General features: G+C 33.9%; 1 protein-coding gene across 1 annotated transcript in view; it reads right to left on the reverse strand.

The window, feature by feature from the left end:
- LOC119076673 (zinc finger protein 395) overlaps positions 1-26,877 on the reverse strand; it is a 101,536-nt gene that overhangs the window by 24,730 nt on the left and 49,929 nt on the right. The window lies entirely within an intron of this gene.

Here is a 26,877-nt window from a genome sequence, read left to right on the forward strand (position 1 = left end):
ATTTTTTTATAGTCCTTTTTTCTGCTTGACAACATTTCTGCTTTCAATTGAACGATTTCTCTTTTCCGACAATAAATATTCTATTTACTTGCAACCGTACAAAATGTTTTAACAAATGTTGGTCGGTGAATTTTAAATTCCGAATTATACCAACCGTTCCTACAGAGAACCACTCATGTCCTGTATACGTAATTCAAGACAAACATATAACATGTCGCACAACACTGGCATTACACACCATCGTTGTTCATCGTATCGAAATTCTAATTTAGAAAAATAGAAAAAAAAATCCAAAGACAAACTCACTCACTCATATAAACACATACAGAACATACATCTGGTATGTTTCGAGCGTATCATTAGTTCAATTTATTTTTATTCGCATAGAATTTAGGTCAAACGAAAATATTTTATTTATGTGCATCCATTCCGACATAGATTAATAAATCGAATGAGGAATAATATGCTAACTGACTTTCGGGTTATTATGTATTCATCGTGTGTTAAAAGGTTGCTTTCGGTATGTTTGGTCGATTACCATGTAGTAGACTGTACAAACTTGAAGAGTTTGTTAATTTATACGTTTTGAATGCAGCAAAGCCAGTCGTCATCATGAGGATGGGCGCGATATTGAATAATCAATTAAGAATTTAGAGCGTTGGATTTTTCGGAGGTTTATTTTGATTGCCAGATTTTGGGCGTGATTGCATTGAGTAATCGATTGTAATGTTAGATCGTTAGCACTCGCATGGGAACGTATACTGATTGTGAACAGTAAATGGAGGTGATGCTTTGATTGAAAACCTTGTATTATTGAATGCCTGTGAAATTATTTAGATTACTTGTATTCGATGCAGATAGAGAAGTACCTAACAATCTAACAATCCAACAATATCTCTGATTGAGTATTCTACATCGAACACCCGCAGGTGGAACGAAAGTATGTAAAATATAATTTAGCTTCCTATCCTATTACCGCCAACAACCGACCATTAAATCAATTAGTGAAAAACATCGCCTGCAATTCATACCACTGTAACGTGAAACACAATCCCATCAATAAATGTTTGCCAGCAATTTTAACATCATTTTCCAATTACAATGATTATAGCCAACAGCCAGTTCAGCATTCGTATTTGTTCCCTTTTCGATTACCTCACCAGGCAAGTGGAACAATTTCAACACTCTCCCGCCTCCTCGAACGTTCAATCGAAATCAGGCCAAATTCACAAATAATAAACATTTCGATTCCGCATATACATTATGTATATGTTGTCCCTTTTAGCCAGTTTATCTCTCCCAAACCGATTGCCATTCCCTCCTGTTCTGAATCCAATACACTAGATCCACACATACCAAAAAACAGAAGCTTTTCCCACATTTCAGCCAAACAACTCAAACCTCTGGATTTTATGAACATGGTGGAACAGTTCTCTGTGTAACAGAAATCCACTTTATACATAACCATCGTGTACATGTACATAAATGCTATCCACCAGCTCCACAATAAAAGTCGTTAAGAGCGAAAAGTAAAAAAAGGGAGGCAAAATATACCAAGTTCTAACCGAGAACTAGGTTAAAGTATTTTCTCCAATTCAGTTTTTCCAACATGACCTAATTTTCCAATTCTATGTGATCTGCCGCTATGTACACATAATGATTCCCTTTGTTTGATCCAGAATTCCCATGTAGTAGTGTATGTGTTGGTGTACGACACAAACATGGTGACACAGAACTTCTACTAAATGAAAATTCCATTCAAATGGTGAAAGATGGTGTTCGGAACGAAATGAGAAAGCTTTTCAACACATGCATATAATGTACAATGTACACGCACACACATCTGGAACGATGAGTATATAATGCGCATTGTCAATATTCCAGGAGTTCTCAAGTTATCAAAATTATATATCACGAAATTCCAGGATAATTGAACACTCGTAGATTGGGTTGAAGCATCAGTTTGTCGTAAATGGAAAACATTTCGTTTGACCTAAATATGAGAGTAACTTTGTTCATGTTCATGTGCTCTAGAAAACTATATATCACATGAAGTAGTGAAAAGAAAAGCAAGAAGAAGAAATCAAAGCAACAGTAAGATGAAAAGTAAAGAAAATGGAAACTTGGAAGCTTTTGTATTCTAACCAAAGGGCATACAGTGGGGTAGTGTTTCATTTTGTGAAAAGATCATAAAATCATGTTTTATCTCCTGCAAGCTGATATTTCATACATTACGCGTTTCTGCATATAAACACAAACACATACATAACCACAGCCTATACGATTGGATAATTCACACATAACCCACCTAGGGTAAATTTACTTTCCATCTACATATTTGCAAAAAAAAAAAAATCGCCGAACGGCGGAAGCGAACACGGGACCAGCAGCATATCAACCAAACATGCTGACCACTACGCCAACAAATCATATAACGCGATGCAATTGGTGTCGGTAGTGGTTCGTTAGTCACTTCTACATCGATCAAATAATCAGAGTAGTCGGAGTAGTCGGAATGATGTGATTTGAACGAAATGTTGAGGTGGACAGTATATGTGTGTAAGTAAGTAAATAAAGGATTCTCTGTATGATGTTTTTTTGTTGTGAACGCGTTTTAAAACAACATGCTTAATTAATTAGTTTTAAATCCAAATATTTGTGGTTATTTCGCTAATGTATGAAATATCAGCTTGCAGGATATAAAACATTGTTCTACCTTGGTGTATATTTCGCTGGCGCTCGTTATATACAATTGTACATACGAAGTTATTCTCGAAATATACACCAAGGTAGAAAATGTACTATTATTTACTTAGGATATGTGGTAAGGCAGTAGTAGATTTCGTCTTTGTTTGAAACATTTTTTCTGTTAAATGTTTTTTTGAAGGCAAGGGAAGCAACCACAAAAATCAAAACAAAAGTTCCAAACAATTACGTAAGGTTCTTTCACTACCGGGAACAATACATTACTAAATCAGTGAAGGAATTTGATATCTCGTATCCAGATGAGTTAAAGAATCCAATGTCGTTAGCCTGATGTACTTTTACTCATCGTGATACGAGATATCAAATTATTTCACGTGTATAATACACTGCTTTACTCTACGAGCGAGAGGCACATTACCTCCCTAGAAAATAATATATATTACACACTTGTCACGAAGAAGTCGAGGCTTGCCGAGACTGATAGTGACAAGTGTGTACTCTATTTTATCACATAAGCGAAAACGAGACAACAACATAGACCTGAAGTGTAATTTAGTTAAGTAATTTTGACATCCGAACACCGCGCGTTGAAAAGCCGTAAGCTATAAAGTCGAATGTCCTGATTTACCTACCACACAGATGGTCGCCTTCATTACCAAGGCCTTCATCGTGTCAAACTCATAGGATTTCCCCAACACTTCCAACTGTTTCGTGAACTCGATTAAATAATTCGAAGGAAAACAACCATGAAAATCTATTCGTTTCAAGTGGAAGGACGCGGTGATATCGGCTTGACATTAACCTATTTTTCGATAGAACTAAAAAAAACTGTACGCAGGGCAATTATATATGCAGCCGACCATTAATTAATTTGAAAATTAACCAGTTTATGCAACAACCGACGTACCGAAATGTGCAATCAATGTACACAAGCGCATAATTTATGAATTATTATCAAAACCTTGCAAATAATTTTGAAAGGAGGTCAACATCGATTGAAATTTTCAGTTGAATTTGTTTTGTTAGGTGAAGTTAAAACTATAGGTTTCCGTGGTGTTCCGGTTAATAGTAACCAGGGTCGGAATTTCTCTTCTTTTTTTGTGTATTTAGTAAAAGTTTGTTTAAGTTTTCATTACAGAACAAAGAAAAACATTGAAACCTGCCCTCGAAACTGGGTGGAACGTTGGATTGAAAATAATAAACGCACCCACAGCAACTTCATAACATTAGGATGTTCCCATTGGGGGTATTTGGTTGAATATTTAATTATGAACGATTGAGGAAAGTAAAGCTTGTGCTTCAATATTTATTCATTTGGGATGAGGACATCGTTCATTTAATTTCCCGGAAAAAATGCTCTGCATTAGGTTCCTCTGAAAACTCAACGAATTAAAATTTTTAATTGGAAAGCATGTTCCATGATGGTTTGATGGTAATCTATCCCTTTAACGAATACAATGGGCATTTTACATTCGATTTACGTCCCATTAATGTATTGCATTTCCATTATGATGATGGTAAATCATAACTTGCACATTATTACGCCGTATTACATTTCTCGTATAATATCATATCTATCCGATGCTTAATGAAAAAAGCTATAAATCCAAAGCCACCACCATGGTTATGCTGTACTCAAAACCCACATTTCATTATATACATTCAATATCACACAGAGTAGAGAAAACAGAACACCTAAAAACCCTCTAACCTTAACCATACACACACACCAAAACATAATGTAAACTAAACACCCTGCACATTTGACCCAGTTTCGTTATGTACGGTAAATACTGCGCGAAAATTTTTCACTCATACCCACATTTTCGAGAAATATGGGATTATGATGGTAAATAAAGCATGGCGTGTATACGAATTTGTTATGTGTCGTCCACTTGTATTTGTACACATCTGCGCGTTGGTAGTATTTCAATGTTGGATCGGTTATAAATGGGATGAGTGGTAAAATCCCTTTTCTATACCATCACCGATTCGGTTCCAATTTCCAATACATGTACGTGTGCAACGCAATTCCCGTTTTTATTTTCATATTTTTGGCCCACTCTGGAATCGGATTATACTAACACACATTTTCCTTTGTCCATGAAATACATCGAACAAGCATTTGGGTGAAGGATCCACACTAACTACGTAATAAATGGCTTCTGATTTACTGGTGCATGCATCTCAATTTTAGCTTTGATAATATGAACCGAATTCGAAATGGGAAGAGAGATGAATATGGGTGTCATTCTAATATGAATCTAAATTGAATGCTAGAACACGATTCGAAGGTTGAGCTTTATGAATGGGCGCTTTAAAATAATTTAATTTATTGATCCAATTTGAATTCATAATAATGCGGGAACCGGGTTATGCTTTGAGGAAAAGTTCGAAAATGATTGAGCAAATAGGAATTTGTGGGAAATTATTGAAAAAAAGCAGGAAGGAAATAAGAAGCAGTGAGTTGTAGTTGCTGATACATTTCCGCATACCGTAAGAAATTTGATTTGATGTCGGTAAATTCCCATTACCATTCTGTTTCCGGAGTTTGTTCAAAGTACAGCAGAGATTGACACGAAATCTTCTACTTCATTAGTTTTAACAAACACTAGCTAGACCTCATCTATTACTTTTTCTGTCTCTGTCGGATTTGGATTAATTCCTAGAGCAATTATTTTTCCCAATTGTCCATAGCTTCATATTCCTAAGGGGCATTAACAAAATCAAATCAGGAATGAAAGATTGAGTGATCTTCAGAAAAAAAAAATCAAAAAATCAAAAGCAAACAAACTGAAATATGTCAAAGCTTCCGCAATTATGCAGGACTGTACTTCCAAGAAGGATATATTCTAACAACGCAAAAAAAGGAAAACAAAGAAAAACGAAAACTATACACCGAGCTTAGAGCAAAAACAAATCAATAATTTTGCGATGTAAACAAACCGAAAAGCCGCATGCTTTCCTTCAAAACACGCGCATCACAGAAAGCGCACGCGTGGAAATGCATTTCAATAATAGAAAAAAAAAGTTTTTATTTATTATTGTTTGTAGCGCCTCTTTGAAATACTTGTTTCATAGATGTTAGATACATTTCCAAGAAAGCTACAGACTGTGACAAGATTCAATGATAGGTAGGTTGGGGATCTTTTCTTCTGGGAGTAGATTTTTACCTAATGCTTTGAATCCTGTTAAGTTTCAGTTCTCATGCCAAAAAAAATCCTTTTACATTTTCCATGTATTAGAACAGCAACGAAATTCATCAGCCACATGAAGGTTAAAGGTTTTCCATTGAATCGAATGACGTAAAAAACTCCTACACAGGGTTCCTTTATGTGAGCTACACGTGCAGCATGCTATATTTATTACTTTGTAGCTACACTATAATAATATAACATTAAATGCATTCAATGGCTTTCGTTGTTGCTGTTGTCGCTGCAGAAGTGTAACTAATAACTACCGTAACTTCAAACAATTTTCTTTCATTTTTTCAACAAAAAAAAAGTTTTTTGTTTGAATGGATAAGTTGTGAACTTTCTTGTTCCTTTCGGCGTTAGGATAATTGGTTTATGAGCTTTAGTGTGAAAAGCGGGTTTTGTTTGGAATTATTTTAGCCTTTGATGGAAATCTTACATTGTGATTGCTGCAGAAATTATGTTCTTGGAAGTTTTAATTCCGATGACAAAATCTACCGTGGTGGTAGAGGAAGTAATACATAAATTGCGAGAACTGAAATGTGGCGCATTTTGATAACATTATTTCGTCTGATGAATTTTTATCGTATAAATGAGATAATTACATGAAAATCCGATGATATTTCCACATTATTTCCGCGTAAATTGGCCGTCCAACCGTAAAGAATTGCCACGTTTCAGATTACATCACAACCAATTAAAATTCAATTATAAGCACGGACGCTGTTAAATTTATTGATTGGTAATTTTCGATAATAATTTGACAATTGAATTTTCTAGTCTGTTCGGCTGACTTTGCGATAATTTTTCATCAATTTGGTGTATGGATTTTCAGCGAAATAATTAGAGTATTCGTCGTATTTGTCGACATACAGTATGCTCAACGTATGTCACAAATTGATCTTTTTCGAATTTGGGACATGAAAAACGACAATTCAATACGCCCATTTATGTTAAGCTGAGAACAAACGAGATCGAAAACGTGTTTCGACCAAAATTTTCTTTGTTCTTTGATGCTTTGACGAAGAAACTTGAAGAAAATGTTGAAATATTTCTTGAGGTTTCTCGATTTTCGTCAAGTCGTTTCAAGAAAATCCATTTCCATTTCATTTATTTTTCATAATAATAAAACATAACAAGTGACCTGCGTAGATCCAGTTTGTAGACAATTCTAAGGAGCCACTTTAAATCCCAGAAATTCTTCAAATTCCAATAAATTAATTTGGTGAATTTCCTGAATTTTCTCGATTTTCCTGCATTTCCTCGATCAAATCAACAATCACAAAATTCAAGAAATTAGTGTCTCTACCTATACCAATTAAAGTTGGAACACTTTACTTTCCACTTTCCCCTTGCCAATCTACGATTTCGCAGGTTCATTGAGACCTGTTCCAGTCAATAAAGCAACAATCATCATCATTAAAGTCGCCGCACGTCACGGGTAACAACACCACAGATAAGACCATGCCAATTAGCAAATAGAAATTTAAACACAAAGAAAGCAGAAAATAAAACCACCGAACGATGATTCATCAATTTCTTCTTCAATTTTTTGTTGTTGTTCGAAAAAGCGACGCGTATTATTGCGACGTTAATATAGTTGAATACATATGCCTATCCGATATAAGCGGTGCAGTCCCTCCATTTACTACATGTTGCACGAGAATGTTGGTTGTTATGCTTAACAACAAGTCAATGACCTCTAGAATTTATGCGGAAATAAAGGATGTTATGCATCAAAATTGAACCAGCCTCTATAGCAGCGACGACACAAAGTGTACAATGTTTATATAAATGGCTTTGTTAAGTGGTAGGTCGAAAATGGATTAGAACTTTAATAATTAGTCATTGTTTGTGTTCGGTTCGGTTTGTGTCTCATTCCGAACACAAAATTGATTGTTGTAGCCAATTCAAAAAATGAATGAGAATCCAATCAAATGATTAAAGTATGACAAAGATTTGATTTTCACATTATTCTTCTTTTATTATGGAAAGACCAGTAAACAGTGAAGACCTGGCTACCAGCGTCTCTTGCTCGTCATACACAATCATTGTCTATTGTTTTGCTGCAGTACTTTACTGGCATTATTACTGTATACTGATTAAATACAATGAAAACTATTCGCTTTCGTTGTGATCCAGCAGAACACAAAACTATGCCTCTTTGTTTATTGTGTAGTTTGTCTGTTTGTTTTTTTATTGTGTTGAATAGGTTTTTGTTGGTTCTTTGTTCGCAAACTGTTTGCATGGAACAGAGTATTTTCTAATGCTACACACAAAAGTGAAAAGAATTCAACGTCGTAACATGTTTACGAATATTAGCGGGAAAACGCCATATCCCAATACACACAAAGTCAATTCAATACGAACACATTCACACTTAACACCAAATAATACGATATACCATTCAAGCCTTAGGATATATCAACGCACTTCAAGCATGAGTGGTACTCTAAATGGGGTACTGAATCTTGACAGTGTGTCATACAACTGAAAAACACTGTAAAGAACCATTTCATATAAAATAGTACTACAATTGGCAGCTGTCAATACGATCACTTTTGCTTGAAGTGCGTTGGATATATCCAAATAAATATTTCGTACTAATATGCAGTTCTGATATGCGCATGTTCTCCGAAAAAAGTGTTTCTATCAAACGATTTTTTTTTATCATTATTATTCCTAATGGCCCTTATATCCCTGACACAACTTTGAATTTAATGGGAAATTTTGGCTTACATTATTATCGAAACGAGACGAAATGATATGCTATATGGAGGTATACATACACGGGGCCATAGGAACGATATCATCAGATGAAAAATATGTAAACAAAGTGCAACAAATGTGTTGAAGTAAGAAAATGCGAGTAGTTATGGAAATCAGGTGAATAGAAAGAGACACAACGAAAACAATAACAAACCTACGCCATATTTGTTTGCATCGTCATATACATATAATATATAAAAAATGTTGTGTATATAGAATCATTGGCCGGGTGTTTTCTTTTGGGTAATTTTTGTTTTTTACTTCGATTCATAGAATTTCGTTACCGAAACTTGTATTCAAGAAAATATTTCTCTACCTGGTTTTACGACCTGCTCATGATTTATCAACAATACAAAATACGATACCCTAAAACCGATTACATTATTCGTCTGGATAGCGTTTAACAATACCCACATTTTCATTCGTCCAGTTCCTGTACAAATAAGGCTTCTCGAACTGCACTCGAGTAAATAAAAAAGGAATATACACACAGAATAAGTGCAACGATTTCAAAATAAAGCAATGCAACAGCTGATGAGAACAAGATTATCACCAAATGCATATGGAAAACCTGTCTTCGGAGATGTAAACAAAATAAAAAGGAGAAAAAAGAGAACGTAAATTGAACATAAAACGAAAGCCAAGCAAGGATTTCGTTCTTGTTGTTTTTGTTGAAAGATGCATCCAAGTTACAAGCGAGTGTATGTAATTTTTGTTTGTACTATATGTAGTCTAAGTAAAACGACCCCTTGGTGTACGAGAGTATTGACCTCTTTTATGGATAATCTAAATGCACACACATTGAAATACGTTACATGACTCTGTATCAGATGCCGTACAAAAGAAATGCTAGCTGCTTGATTTTTCGGAAAAGAAACGAAAATTTTCTGTGTTACGGAGAAAAAAAGGGTCGGCTCGGCATTGAATGCAGAGATTTATGATTTTTTGTGGGGAACGATTAGAGGGTTCACATCGATTCGGATCATTTTGTTTTGTGAATTGAATTTCAAATATCATTTCTTTCGTCGAAAATTTAGATTGGTTTTCGTGGTGAAAATATTTTGTTGCCGGATTTATGGTAAGAACTTTGATTTTGAAGGCTAAAAAAGTTGGAGCATTAATTTTACTGGCTGCACTAGCTGATTCAAATTTTTCTTTTGTTACTCTGTCAAGTTTGACAGTAAGACTAAAGAAAAATTTGAATTAGGACATTTTTGCGTTGTTATGTGTAGCTACAGTCAGTTATTCGGTGGAACGTTCTTAACGTATCACGACATCTAAATCTATTACTCCTTTTGTGTAAACTATTTTCTAGCTTGTGGAAGAAAATCTTTTACATCGTTCGGTTAAAAATTCGTTTTGTTTTACAGAAGAACACTAGCCAAACCCCATCACTTATATTTTTTGCAATCGTTGTCGATAACAAATGTAAAATTGTCTAAAACTTTCATAAACATATCCTCTACTGTATCTAGTGTTGTAACCTAAGGACGAAACATATAAAAAAAACCGACTTGAAGTGGAAGTGCATCTGAAGTTAACTCGTACGTTTCATTAAAAGTAGTTCAGGGAGTTTTTTCTGCATTATTAATGGGCAACAGAATGTTATACTCTGTTGTGTCCAGTATGCATAGATGTTCAACAATTCTATTGACAGCTGTCTTATCCTCATTAAGAATGTAAGAACCTAGAACCGGCTACGAGGAACAACTTTTACTCGATAAACCATCAACCGGTGTGCTTCAAGTTTATTTAAAAAAAATCGATCAAGATTGAACTAGCTCACGATAACAGGACTTGAAGTACTTGAAGTCGGTCATGTCCCAAATAAATTATATTTAACTACAACTGACATTTCCAATGCGATGGTTGTCCAATTATTCCAACCGACTTGTATCAATCGATTAATTGGAAAATCAATAATTCGCTTCCTCTATATGTCTTTTCAACGTTCTACTTCCGAAACGTCCCATATATCCAACGAGGTCAATGTGTTTTATGCTCTGAAATCAATTCTCTACTAATAAAACACTAAAGCCACTAATGTAGGAATAACATTGTCAAACGAAATATAATCGGATATCATATGACTATACAAAGAATATGTTGTATATATAGACACGGCTTATTGACTTGTTTGCCCTTTCTAACTCGACGTAATATTATAGTCTCGAGTGTGAACGCTCAATCGTGTTTACACACGAAAAAAAAAGAACTTTCTTTGTTCTCTCTTAATTTTGCTATTATTATTTCAAGTTTTTTTTTTTACATGGTTGGATGTTTCTTTTTCCTAAAGAACTTGTGCCGTTCGGAGCTGTTAAAATGTGAAAATTATTTAATCGAAACTATTTATACTATTTCTCAGTGTGTGATTGTGTGTCGAAAGGAACGAACAAAAAAAATCTATTTCTCCAGCTCAAGATATTGTATGTACAAACGGACATACGTATACGTACGAAATATTGTGCATTTTACTAAATATATATATGCTGCACGTGTTGAATAACGTTGTTTGTTCTACTGTTCGTAAAGGTTCATAGACCCTTTTATTATGGTATTTTATGTGCTATGATATGCGCTTCATTTTGTATACACAACATTTTCGAAAAGTTGCCGGCCGGCATTTCCATTTAAAGCGCGGTAAAACTGTACATATGTACTATATAGCGGATAGATCAACACACAGTGCAGAGAGTTGGAAATTCATTAACGATCGTACACATAATTATATATGTGTTTTATTCCCTCTTCTCATGTACGATGTTTTTGTGTTTTCTTCACTGTACACAGTCTTTCGTTGATACGGAGTCTTTTTATTGGAACAATTTTTTTTGTTTTGTTTTGTTCTTCTTCGTCTTTTCCTTCTTACAATCTAGAATAAAAACAAAAAGAAATTTTCCTTTTTATTTCTCTTCTTCTTATTTTTTATCAGTTGGATCTTTTATTAACTATTGTCAGTAAGGTGATTTGGAGTTGCACACGCGTTGTACGATACTGAACTATAAACATTCTTTTATTATTCTTTTATTCCAATAAAATGCAGATGCTTTTGTCGAAACTATATATATACGAGTCCGATGATCACAGAGAAGATCCAGTTCTCAATAAAATTCGAAGAAAAAAAAAAGCATTTTTACACACTCGCTGCACGTTATGACGAAACGTAAACCGAAAAGGTTAAGGTCGGTTAAAGCGAACGTTCCCTGCATAGAACTTGTATTACAAAGTGAATCGGAGAGCATCGAACAAGTGAAAAACGTGTACGCAATTAAACATTTCGTGAAAAATTGAAATGCAATTAAAATTTGTAATCGTTTTCAATTTTATAACTCCGTAGCGCTCATTCGGCAATATTAAGTCATTGCTCCTTCAAGATTCTTTGTATAAATACCCTTGTACAATAGAGCATGCATAGCTAATTAAAATGAAATAAAATTCATATCAGAAATCACTTAAGAAACGATATTTACACGATTCGTATACTACAAACATTTTAGCTGAATACGGGATTTATTTTCAGAACTGCAAAGTGCAAAGACATTGGAAGGTAAATGAGCATTTTGTGTCGAGTTTATCGAAAACAAATTAAGAGAAGTAAACAACTTGCGGTTTACAACATTGTTTATTGTCAGCCTAGCCGATATACATATAATTTTGGATGAGTTCACATGAATCAGATATGAGAGATTAACCGATTCTCAGAAAACCGCCCGGTATATGTATGGTACCATTGACCTGCAAAAATTCATCACACTTTTCATCCCATTTTTTGAATAAATCGAACCAGTTCTATGCATTGAAAAATTGACAAAAAGGTAAACACTTTTGCAGAAAATATATAATCTCCCCGATAATATAAAGTGATACCGCAGAGCACAAACACTAATCTTCATATATACGTATAACCAAACGCATGCGATGAACTCTCCAGTTGAACACCAGTGTTGTGTGTTCATTATATTCATTTATATCTCTGACTGTACAAACAAGACTGACTGTGTTCCATAACCATTTAGGGAGAAAAACTCATGAGGGCGATGTCTTCATGGGTATTGAACTTTAGCTGTTCGAGAACAACAACAACAACAACAACAAAATTTTATAAAGAAGAAATATAAAATGTATAACACCACCAGAGTTTTAAAATTGTATACACAATTCGGTGCCGGTGCTATACATATTCACGATTCACATGTATGTAACGGAATGCGATCTGGCACTCGTTTTTCGGGTGAATGTTATTATTAATGAACGCAGGACGATGATACCATGGATACATATTTCGGCACCATTGAATCGAATTTTATAAATAGGTCTAGCCGTACATTATGTAAACTGAAAGGGATATATTCGTGGGATTCGGTAAATAGGTTCAATTAAAATGAGACCGTTCTTTGAACTGCATGACTACAGTGTGTTGAATTGTTGACGAAATGGATGGAGTAGTAAATCAATAATGAACCTCTTCAAACGGGCATTACCTCTCGCCACCTAATTGTGCACATAATATCATACTTATATATGCCGGTCGCTGTGGGTCGGTATACTTTGAAGTATCCAAAGTATATTTATAGTCTAGCATAAAATTCTGGGTCGGTGTAATTCGGACAACCCTTTGATTTTCTCTACATATACTGGGACACTAATGGGAGACTTTAAAAAAAAAAGTTCTTTTGATCACAGAAAAGCTTCGGGCCAATGACTCGACATACCAGATTGTTTTCAATTGTACTTACAATCTTTATCTGTACTGAGCGGTGTGGACATTGGTCACGAGTTTTTAGTATGTTGAATTTTATTTCACAAATCCGATTGAAGTTATGTCGCGGTTTTTATTGCCTTACGCCATTCATATAAAATGTTATGCGTTGTCTGAGTTATCTCGTGATTTTTTTTTTGTTTTTGTTCAGAATTAGGGAATCACTAAATACCCATGCGGTTTGATAAAAATATTTTTTTTTCTCTTTACACCGATAACATCTTTACAGAGATTACACATTTTTTTCCGTGGCACATACGGCATACCACTATGAATGCCTGTATGTGTGTGGGTTATTGTATTACGGAGTACTGTGTAATCTTTCCAATATAATTTTATGTTTTAACCGGCCTTGACTTAATTGTGACCTTGCAATGAAATTACACGCCGTATCAGTAACACGAAAAAAAAACCTTATCATAATTGATTGCATTCGGCTGTTTTTCATACGTATGTGTGTGTACAATGTATGCATTCGAACCGACGACGACGGAAAAAAGCTGTTGTGTTTTTCTAAAAAAACAACCAAAAATTTTTTTGGTGAAAATTGAATTTGAAGTGAACGACTTTTTTGCTGCGCATAATTTTATGATAATCTAAATTTGCAAATAATGAAATTGTTGAAAAAAATAAAACAATTTTTGCGAGCAAACAAAAGTCATTCAACTTGCGTATCAAATAAATTAATTCGTAAATACTTGAGGACTGATTAGAAACTGATGATTATAATGTTCAGTAGCTCAGGTTGTTTTTTCTTTTATTATTATTACAAGCGATAGCAAACATGGAAAATTACACAACTGTTTAGACAATACGTAAGCACCGACTGGAGCAGAAGGTGTAACTTTTCATTCAATGTAATTGGTGATCATTTATATACTTCCTCACAAAGTAAATATTTTATCGAAAAAAAACATGTAAAACGGAGGATGACACCATAAGGTACTAGGTAGGTATTTACAGTCAACATTGTTACCTGAACGTTTCTACAATAATTACTGGCATCAAAGGAAATTGGGAAGCTAACAGGTTTTGAACAGGTCGAAATAGTTAATTGCTTACCGAGGGAAGAAAATGAGAAATTCCAACAAGAACGAAGTTTTGCGGCCAAAATAGAGCGATTCGTGTTTTCTTCCAGAGGTGAACATATATGTCCGAGATGTGATTAATCTATTTTCTACACGAACATCAATTTGTTAACAATTTCTCAAAACACAGACGAATGTGACAGTTCTATTTTCCTCTGTGAAAACAAGAGGGGAGAAAATAGACATTTTCAACCCCGAACTGTCTACAGCCAAAGCGTCAACAAAACATCTTTTGAGTGTAAAAAATAGGGGTAATTAATCTTTCTACAGATTCTGTTACATACTTGTACGTATGTCTACGCAAAAATCCGCCGCAAAAATCTTTATAAATACTACAAAAAAACATTGAATGTAGACGTGATGACGAACCTCATACCGAAAGCGGATAGTGAGCTCATAATGTAGTCGATTTAATAATAAATGCAATTGATTGATATGAATAATCATTGCGGAAAAACCGTTTCACTGGAACTTATAGCCAAAGGAAAATAATCATTTCATACGAAACGGATTGGCATTCAATGCCTACACGTAGACATTAGTTCGTAACCGACATAGACGATTCTAAATTCATCCCAATGACGTAGAATATAATATATTCAATGTAACGCAATGGTGGGCGAGTAATTGGAATGTGTTTTTTAACATGTAAATAGCACTGCTATTATATTCCTTGATGCCTTACAATGACTACATCGGGAGAATCGAAAATGTTATGACGTCACAATAAACGTCGCCCCCATAAAACGTTTCCCTACGTATATTCTATATACGTAAAAGGAATGGTGAGATATCTTTCGATATAAAATTGGGGTACATAGACCATGTGGGTTATTATCAGGAGTTCAGCGAATGATTTCTCTGACACCGGTATATGTAAAACTGACCACGTCATTATACGGTGTTTCGAGAGGTAAACGAAATATGAATAAATTTGAATACGCCGGCTTACACGTTGGATATATTATGCCGAATCGAAGAATGTTCTTTTTCCCTTATAGTAGCATCTGTCTGCACAAAAACCGTATACTATTTTCATAATTACATTAATTTGGCTTTGGATGCTATGGAATGTTGTTGATGAACATATTTATTGTAGAAATGCGTAAAATACGTACAGAGAGAGCGTTGTCTATTCACAATTTTTTATACACAAAATGTGAACAAAATTCAGTTTATATATGATGTATACGTATAGCCGGTGAGACAGGAGGATTGAACTTGAAAGGTGATTGCTCACGCTGTTTTCATTCCAATTCTTTTTTTTTGTGTTTATTATATTTTGTAGAACTTTGTCTTTCGGATACAGTTAACGTGACTCAATTTCATGGAAAAAAGTGGAATGAAATAAGCGCAGTAGTGTATGTAGAGGTATGTGCGATTAGTATATAGAGGAAAAATGAGCCAATTATACATAAAGTTTTCACTGCTATGAAGTGAAATCGATTTTTTATTTTTATTCCCATGAACACAGTTTTTTTTGCCGTTGAAAGCTTTACGCAATATGTTGTAATGTCATACTAAGAGGGAGTGTATGATTTTAGCAATGGAAATTCATTCAATGTTACACAATTTTATCAAACATATTTGTCATCGAACTTCGGGCATGGCTGATAGCTTCGGGAATGACTGAATACTTCGGAAGATATAGCTCGTGGTGATTTGAATGTTTATCTGCTTCTTCAACGAACAATCATTATTCAAATAAAGTACTCGAAGTACTAGATTGAGTAGCTACCATCAACAATATAAATGTCAAATCTAGTACTTCAAAATTTAAAATGCTCAGGTAACAGTGAGTTGAACTTGTGGAATAAGTTATAAAGGAACATTGGTCATTAAAAGTTAGAAAAAGGATGGATTTACAGTGTTAAATATTCCTTAGGTTCAAAAAGAAAGGGTTTTACGCACCACGGACTCCCGAAAGCTAAATTTTGGGACCAAACCTTTTCAATAAGAATTTTGACTGCGATGTCAAACGGGTAACTTTTGAGACAAAAGAAAATGCCGAAGCGTCTAACCTATCTCTCTCATAAATCCTGCGTAAGAATACACGTTGTGTTACCTTTTGTAACTTGCATAACCGAAATCGATTAATTCTGCCATCCCAATTAACTGCACTGCATATTCTTTTTGCAAATAAAATCTAATCGCTTAATTGATCTGTCCGTGAAAGTTTCACATTCAACGTAATTAACGTTTTCAATCTGACTCGTTTGAAGTTTTTGTTTTTTCGCGTATAGAAGATGAGCTAGGCTAAATTAGCTCGATGCATTTAAAATTTAAAAAAAAATATATTCTCAGTTGAGCATTATTGCATTCGACTTCCTGTGTCGACAGTGTATAGAACAGCAGCAACAACAAAAAAGTGCCGACTTTGAAAATATCAAAATGATTTTACCTTGACAATCCCGGTAAAAATTAACGTGTGGGCACAGTAATGGTTGTATTATTTTACTTGTTTACATACATAAACACCATACGATGAACATTATGTACAACAAAAAGCTCAAGTAGCATGATTTGTGTCTTTTTTCTCCTATATTAAAAACTATTTTATTATTGTAATATGTTTTGTGTTAGAGGAGTAGAAATACATACACGTATCGTCTATGGATGGATGTATGTTGTATGTACGTGAATAAATCAAATATGAAGAATATAAATGCCTAGGAATATAATGGATAAATTCTAATAATAACAATATTGTCACAAAGCGGATTCTCTGTTTTTTTTTCTGTGTAATTTACCTACTACTGCTTATTATTCCTACCTAATCAATATTATGAATAAAACTCCGGCAGACAATGACATAAAATGTTTTAGTTTCAGTATTTTTTTGGTTTTGGTTTTAAGGTAGGACCATGTTAGGGCTATGTGATGGCAGCATTGTATATAAAAGTCACACGTAATGATGTAAGATAGTTGCGATAGTTCAGGTATATTTCTGTACTATATACAGACAAAAATCCGGCATTGCTTAATGAAATTTTGAATAACAATCTTCAAACAATTACGTAAGGTATTTTAGTCGCGAAGCCCTGCGAAAATGAATTAGTTGCAAGTTAAAACATTTTGTATCAAACAGTAGGTGGTATGTACTTTTGAACAAAAGAAGTAGTAGATCTAATGAATATATTGCAGAGAAGTAAAATGATATGAGTAGGTGTAGAGTTCAAATCATATCAAAATAAATAAAATTACCAGGAGAAGTGTCCTTGGACGTCAATCATAGTAAAGAGCACACCTCTGACTACTACCAGGAGCGACATTAAACGAATAAATTCGACAATTCGTATTGTTGATAAATTCTCTGTATCTCAGCAGTCTTCTATATATCGAAAACATAACTCATATTACGCTTAATAACAACGCACTTCAAGCATGAGTGGTACTCTAAACAGAGTACTGAAACTGGACAGTGTATCATACAAACGTAAAACACTGTAAAATCATTTTCATGTAAAATATAGTACTTTCTGCAGCTGACCACTACGATCACTCATGCTTGAAGTTATTAAAGATTTTTGATTCATTCCTTTGAATTTTAACTTAATTACTTGTCAAGCCTATCGTGGCATTATCATTAAATCTATTACTTCTGTTGTTCACCACAGTATCGGCTGGTTTTTTATCCAAAATCTTTTACTTCATTCGACTAAACATTAAGTTTACTATATAAGACCACATTTACCGTAGGCCTTCACTTATTTCTTTCTATTCGTTGTTATAGTAGCCATCATTTCTGAAGGAACATCGACTTTGCTTTCCAAAAATATTCGCCTCAGTTCTATAATTGGCTCTCAATCGGCAGCAAACGTTGTAAAACAATTGAATAATTATAATAAAGTTGAACAAAAAGAAACACTTTAGAAATGAATAATTTAGAAGTGCAGCGCTGGAATGGAAATTATTGATTATTTTTAAACAACAAAAATAAACTAAAATGTTGCATGGAACAGTATACCAACAATGGGAAACCAAAGAAAAATACTGAAGAATGGAAACCGAACAAATCTAGTATAACAGAGGGTGTTGCTACATTCTCGATAAAAAATAAGTGGCTGATAGTCACTTCAAAAGCACAGTGTTTATGTAAAATGCTGTTCTGAGAATTGACCTATTTTGTCTAAAATTTGTTCAATTAAAACAATGGGAGGTGCAACCAGTCATTGTAACAATGACTACCCAAAACGATCAACAACAAACTGTATATAAATCATCTCAACGACTCCTTGTGCCACTTAAAATTTTCAATTTTATTTTCAACTAAAATCAGCAAACACGGAAGAACATTAATTCGATGGATCGTCACACATAATTGAAATCTGATACAATAATATCTTCTTCTTCATGAAGGAAATGTCTGTTTAATTCATTAGACAGTGGCTTCGCAACAACAATGTAATACCTCATCGCATCTTCGGTCTTGTCAGTATTATTGTGCGAACATATGTTTTCAATTACATGTTCAAGAAAAGAAGGTCTTTAAAATTTAAAAACAAACATCTTGTATGTTATACAAACAAATAATGAGACGAGTTGATTATTATACAAGTGGCCAACACAAATAACAATTTTGTTATTTGATATTTTGTGTTTGAATTATTCAAATTAACACATTTGAGAGTATATGCGGTGTTCTCCTGTGTTCTATTTGTTACGGTTAGAACGATTGTTTATTTGATTAATTGTCGATATTGTTGCGAACGACAGATCACAGATTTTCGTCTTGACACGTTGAACGATACACTGTCTCTCACGTTAAAAGCCAACAAGTCGCTTATCAACCGGATGAGTATATAACAGTACTTGTTGCAAGGTATGACCTAAAAAAAACCTCTTCAAATTGCAATGACATGGCGCCCGCCGGATAGACTAATTCTTTTTCATTTTATTTTATTTAGAATTTTTGCTTTATTCAGCGACCGAAAAAAAAGGTTTTCATAAAATATTTGTGTATGCTGAATGTGTATTGATATAAATGGCAGCCGCCACCATTCAATAAAAGCATAGCAGCACCAGCACATATTTAATCCGGGGTACAATTTTTCTATATTATTTGTGCGCTGTACATGGATCGTATTTTATAAGTTACTCAATGATGGCAAAACACTGTACGGGAAACATTTTATGCTTGTTATTGATTCCGTGTCTTCCGGTGAATGTCTCTCTAATGGATTTCATGTTTATTTAACGTGGTTTTTGCATTTTTTTTAGGTGTACATTCCATATAATTTGTTGGTTGAGTTGAGATGATTACAGTAAGGAAGGGAACGCTTAGGTCTTATTAAAAATTGATTGAGCGAATAAAGAGTTTCGCAAATATTTGCCCTACTTTGTCTTTGTAGTGTACGCAATTTTTGAATGAGCATTCAGTCGGAATCAGATCTTATACCCTTCTCCCCTCTTCACCTAATAAGCTATTTAAGGACAATCATTTACTGCACTCTCAAAGCTGCAGTAAATGTAGATTCGAAAAGTGATTACATCACTATTCTACTCTAACATCTATGTCATTCATAAACAAAACATTAATTTCCACATTATATCAAAGCGACACAAACTATTCTGGCTTTGATGGAATAAATTTTCCAAATTTTCCACTGTGTGATATGATAACACTCCTCTTGCGCCAGGGCATATAGCTCGTTGCATCATTAATGAATGTGGTTGTCTATGAGCACGATCAGGTTGTGTGGCAATTGTGAATGTAATTAAAGAGTTTAATGCTAACAACGATGTGGGTGGTTATATATTACGTTCCCTTTGCGTGCAAAAGTTTTCTCTTTCACTGAAAGCATTGACTTGAAATAATGTTGCAGTTACACTGAATCAGTGCTGTGATTGGAAGATTGGATGCAATGTAAATTCAATAGGAAAAAAGATAGTCGTGCGAAGTGAAATACATCAATAAGGATACAGTTAGTGTGATAGATTCAATGTTTTTATATTATATTGGGACGAGTGTTTATTACAAATATATATCAATGTGCAGCGCTCTTTTTCCGGTCAGAGTCAATAGGAAAACATGGTAAGATACAATGTTAGCAGGAAGTATTTTTGGGAAAACGTTTTTGCTGACTTTCACACATTTCACTAGATTTTCTAAAAAGTTTTTTTTTGAAAATATAGGAAAATCTACGAAAATGAAAATGTCAGAAAAATCTATGAAATTGTTGGAAAAGTCTGGAAAAAGTTGACAAAATTTGGAAAAATCTAGGAAAATGAGAGAAAATTTAGTAAAATCTTCTATCAAAAATAGACCCTGAACATTATAACTAGAATAGAGTGGCATTCGATTCGAAAAGATTCAAAAGCCGGTCAAAATTTTCATGGCGGAATTTAAAACCTAGACCTCAAAAACTCAATGACCTTTCGTCTAGGTCATTCTCAATGAACTGTCTTAACGATAATTAAAGAATAGATCGGATACCATTCATCACTATAATGTAAGCTCCTAACTGCCTTACAAGTAGACGATTCGAATAAAACAGACGATTGAACCAACCGATGATGAACACAAAATGAACATAAAATGTGGTGTGAGCTGAGTTTGCAGCTGTGCATATTACTACCTTATTTGTTGATTTGTTAAAACACATGAGCCGAGTTAAAGTGTAGAGTCGATTCCAATGATGATTCATTAGTATGAGCATTGAGCATAGTTACTTGGTCTTATCCATTGCTCATAATTGTGAGAGGTTGTGAGAGGGAATATTGGACGGCAAAAAGTTTCAACCAGCTCAAAAGCGAAAAATAAACTTTTCGCTAAAATGATAGCCAATTTTTGTTTCACTTTAATGAACACATTTTTCACAGACATATCACACTACATCAACACTAATAAATTAACAGTGGATTGTAAAAAATGCGAGACGAATTGTTATCTAACAAAAATATTCATAAATTTACGCATGTTCTACTACAAAGTATTTTTGTAGCAGACCCATTTGATTATTCAAAAAAAAAAAATATTTTGAGTATTTCGTATATTGTGATAAAAGTTCGTTCACACTTTGCATTACACTCCGATCGTCTACCAGGTTGAATAATATTTGATATAAAAATATATTTAAGAAAAAGAAACTGTTTCAATGAGTGTATATGGAAGCTATTATATATATTGCAATGTTTAACAAACACTCATATCACTAGTCATTAATAAATTGGTAATTAAAGGTATATATCAAATATATCAAATAAACAATAAAATAGCCGACAGTTCTTACAAAACGATTGTCATGCATTTAGTCACGATCCATAGCTAAAGCTCAAATTATAAATTCATTTTCAAGTCTGGCATTTTATGTACACTAGTCTGGTTGTACTCAGTCACCTAGAAACCTATTTATATTGTAACGCAGACACAACGTGTTTCTTTTTCGAATACAAAAAAAAATTGCAAAAATCACTTCACCATATAATGGAAAAAGACCCGAAATTCTTGTGATTAATGACTTTGCATCTTTCGTTGATGAAATCATCTAACGAATCAAATTTTAATTTTATTCGATGAACAAAAAACCCGAAAAGTGCAGACAGTTTTTTTTTGCACTAACCTTTTCGATATTTTGAATGACGTCTTTTTTGCAACTTGAATACAATTTTCGCCACATGCGATTTATTTATATGCATATATTACGTGTGGTTAGGTAACTGATGTACAGTGCTATTTATGGGTAATGTTATAATTTTTACGTTCGTTAAATTAACCGATGAATTAGGTGAGATGTACAGAACGTTGTTTCTTTTTGTTGAAGATTTTTTTATTTTAAAAGAAATTTTGGGTTAATAATATACCGGATTTATGGTCGTTATTTTCCGAGAAGGTGTTATAAATGCATAACCTTTTCCGAGAGCTTGTTGCAGGGACTATTTTAAAGAAATTTTCCGACAATTTCCCGCAATTTTTCCAAATTTTCAAAGATGTTTTTTTTGAAAATCTATAAAATTATGGGAAAACACGAAGACATGGAAAAATGTTTTCCCAAAAATAGTCTCTGCCTTTTAGAGTTAATTGAGCTTACTCTGGTAAAGTGAAGAAATTAATTTCTGCTACAACTTTGTAATGCTTTGGATCCATTATTTCTAAATGCATGCAATGCACGTTAAAGAGACCATTGAGGTATGATTAATGTAACAGTGAACATAATTCCAACATATTCTATCTCGATTTTGCTTTTCTGTTTTAATTGTATGCAACCTTACAACCACCTTGGCTACTGATTTGGCGCAACATTTGAATGTCCTTCTTCCTATTTTCAAGTGGCATTAGGGTAAATTCTATTTTTCTTTTGACTTTGTGACCTTACAAGACTTTTTAAAATAATTCGACCAAATTGTACTTTTTATGGACATCGAGTCTGTCGTTTGCATAGTCAGCGAATGTGTTACAACATTCATCTAGTTTTCTCTGATTTTTTTTTCAAATCCATAAAATAATCAAAATACAATAAAGCTCCAAAAGCTCTTCAAAATTTACAAAATATTTCTCACATTCGGATTAACACAGGTTATAGCCGTAACTATTCCTGATAAAACATTTTGACAAATTTTTCTCAAGTTTTTCCACATTTACTCAAAAAAAGTTTCCGGAAAATCAAGGAAAACGTTGGAAAATTTGGAAAAATGTTTTTTTCAAAAATAGTCCCTGAGTCTTCAGTAAAATGACTGATTGGTATGATTTCTCTTCCTAAATAGACCTAGTTGAAATTGCACTGAAACTGTTAAACAAGTCACCTTCAATACAACAGTTAATTTACAATAAATAATTGAACACACTGTGTTGACATTATGTCTGTAGGTAGACTACAAAACATTTCCTTATGTCTTTCAAATGTTAATCATATACGAATCCATTGTAGCAATTAAAATTTCTTGTGTAACAATTATTCCACAGACAAGTCCACAGATCAATAAGCTGGTTTCTGTATGCGAGACTATTTACCTATGCTAGTTATCGAATTAGCAAAAAAAAATGTCGCTGAGCTGTGTAACCACAAAAAAAGTGTAATTATACAAAATGCTCTTGTAATGCGTATGTTATACATACAGAAAAGCAGACAATTTTAACATTTCGCCACACTGTCAGTAGTTGATTTATGAGTTCTATGAAACTCTGACATTGATAAATATTATTATTTTTTGTTTGACGATTGTGTGTATTGTGTGTAATATTGTGCACAGCACACAAACATTTTTATTTATTACGAAAAAAAAATTGCATTTTAAATAGACATCGGATGAGTGAACTTGACCTTGGCTATTACAGACTGCACGTCTATTTTGTGTTAGTAGCAAATAATAATTGGAATAAAATTGATCTGATTACAGTTTAATAATGCAAGTTGTTACAGCGCTATAATAGCTATATAAATCGAGATGCCGGGGCCGGTATATTGATTACAGACGACTGCTGACTGTAAACAAAACATTTAGCTAATGCTATAAATGATCAATCTGATTCTAGACATTAGAAGTCGCAGACATTTTAATTTGAAAAAATTATATAAACCACTGGAGCGTAACCCTTAAGGCGTATGTCATTTCTGAAACTTATTGCATATATTGTGCAGATCGTTTAGATCTTATAAACTCTGTCCGTTCTTCAAAGGAGTCATCAAGGAAATATAATTTATTACAGATCGGGTGAAAAGATATCTTTTCACATCAATATCAGGCCATAATCTAATCCGATCTCATCTGAATTTTTCAGGTTGACCCAACCAGACAGTGAGACTTGAAGTGAAAATATTTCTTATCAGAAACTCTGTAATCGAAATCTTTGATTGCTACTCGTCGATAGATTGTTTCGGTTTTTTTGTTGTTGCGTAGAGACATTTCAATTAACCCGGTCATACAGTGGTGTGTGATAAAAATCGATCTTTTATAATAGACCTGTGACCACTTGGCCAGTAAAGCAAAAAGTTATCGGTGTAATTTAAATGGAATCCATTAAATAAGCGGTCATAAACGTGTACCTCGACTAAAGGTTATTAAATTAATATCGTCGGCCTAACATGTCGACGGTAATGAATGTCGTGACAATCATGAATCATGACATATACTTTGTCTAGACGAAAATAATGTAAATTTTATTATTATTTGTGAATTAGTCGTACTTAGATCTACTTATTTATGCACGTATGACCACCCGGTGTGTGTGTGTATGTATACATAGTTCGGAAAATTAACCCATCACATATTTGGTGTAGGAATCTGTTCGAGGTGACATTACGCTTCTTTCTTTTTTTGTTAATATTCCTAATTTCAGGTTTTTAATAAATGATGTTGTGTCGACTCGTTGCGTGCCTCGTTTTCGTTATTATTTCGTTCACGAAGAAATGTCGGTTTTGTGCGGTTTCAGATTTTATCTAAAATCTAAATTAATTAATTAATGGCACGCGTGGATAATTCGGTTGATAGCGAACACTATCGATTGATACACCTAATTAAGATCAGGAATGTATTACTGATAGCATGATGTAAATGATGCAATAGAAGTATTTCGTTTCGGCTTCAGGAGAGGAATTACGGCTGCCGTAGAGAATAGAGAAATGCAGCCGTAATTCCTCTCCAGATGGTTTTTTTTTTGTATGTTTTAAAACGATAGTGTGTGGCCGTGTCTTCTCATTCTACTGCACGCGAAGCGAGAAGCACTTTTACACAAACATGGATACGTTAACAAGGATCAACTGAAGTAAAAGTATGAAATTACAATGACGACGAAAATGGACGATGAGCAACGATTCATGACTAATGCGTTACAATTTATAGAAAACCATATTCAAAAAATGAAGTAATAGATTTGAATCATGCTCTAGAAAGTCTTAAAACAAATAAAGTAATAGATCTGATTGTAAAAACGATGCATTAGAAGTAACAGACTTGATGGTTATACCATAACACGCTTGTCGCTTATTAAACGCTAAAAATGGCAGACAATTCATGATGAGTCTCCGATTTGCAAATTTAACAAATTGAGATGTGTTGAATACCAACGAATATAAAATACAACGCAACATCGAGACAGTTTAGCACGAAATGACGACCGATCGTTAATTCCCATTTTCCTATTCATGTTTCAATTAAAAATGACACGCTTTTAAAGTGAATGATACAGCATCATTCTTAAATTGTCGTCTATGCCAATTTTAATTTGATAATTAAAATCGCTCCTCATTCTATGGACACACAATGTACGTCTCGCAATTTTCGAATTATTATTTTCTGTGTGGTTTGAATTTATGTGTGCTCAAAAAGTTTATTTCGAAGAGACTAATCGAACGCTACACATTTTCATGGCAATGAAATCTGCGCCTGATTTAATCGGAAAGACAGAACCGGCATTGTCCGTCAAGCTCATTCAGATTCATAAATGTGCCCATAAATTCAACGTTAGGTTTTTTTCCACCGTCAAACACTTGTGACACAGAAGTGCCGATAAGGAATTATAATATGCAGTGCATTTCATTGTTGCATTATTGCCTACTCACAACGACCTGAAATGCATTTTAAATTGCGCATGCTATTTTCATACGTTTTTAAAATTTGTTATGAAAAGCCTTGCACTTGGCATGGTTGAATATACAGTACGTCAGCTGGTTATATGAAATGTACATATCGGCTATTATACTATGTAGGTGTGTATAGAGTCGGCGAAAATTTTCCGTAATTCTTAGAACCGTTTTTCATTTTCTCAGGTTTTTTTTCCTCCGAAATGGCACACGAAATGGAAGTTTCGTTGTATTTACCGTCGTTTTTCCTATTCTTAAAATTTCAATAAAATTTTAGGGACCTATGTGTAATAAACCGCACATGCCCGGCGTTTACATGTACGATATACCTACTCGTAGTTTATGATATAAAATTTTGTTGGCATAGAATGCATTTTTCCTTGAAACGCTCGTGTATAGCTAGCAATGTCTAAAAGATATATAATATGAATGCGCTTGGTTAGAACGAGTTGCATTCAGCCAATATATGCGGTTTGTTGAATGTGTGCGAGAGCTTTTCATTCTATAAAAGTTTTACACGTGCCCTAACACAGAAACAACTGACATTTTTCCCGCATTAACTTTTGCCTTTGTAATAATATATTAGTTTGTGCTCGTAACATTTTTGCGTTGTAGCCGTGTAACTATGCCAGTACTTTATAAAATGCATATGCATTCCGTTTTCAACTGATGATTTGCATATCTCGTTGTTCATGGTCATTGTTAGATTATTGTTAAGTGTGTAAATTTTCGTTTAATACGAGTAGCGTTCACATCATCCATTTTTACAGCTCATTAAATGATGGATTTTATGGCCGTTAAATTGCAAAACGTGTGATGCTTTCAATTCCGAGACAGACAAT

This window comes from Bradysia coprophila, unplaced genomic scaffold (genome assembly GCF_014529535.1).
Source record: "Bradysia coprophila strain Holo2 unplaced genomic scaffold, BU_Bcop_v1 contig_232, whole genome shotgun sequence".
Taxonomy (NCBI): Eukaryota; Metazoa; Arthropoda; class Insecta; order Diptera; family Sciaridae; genus Bradysia; species Bradysia coprophila.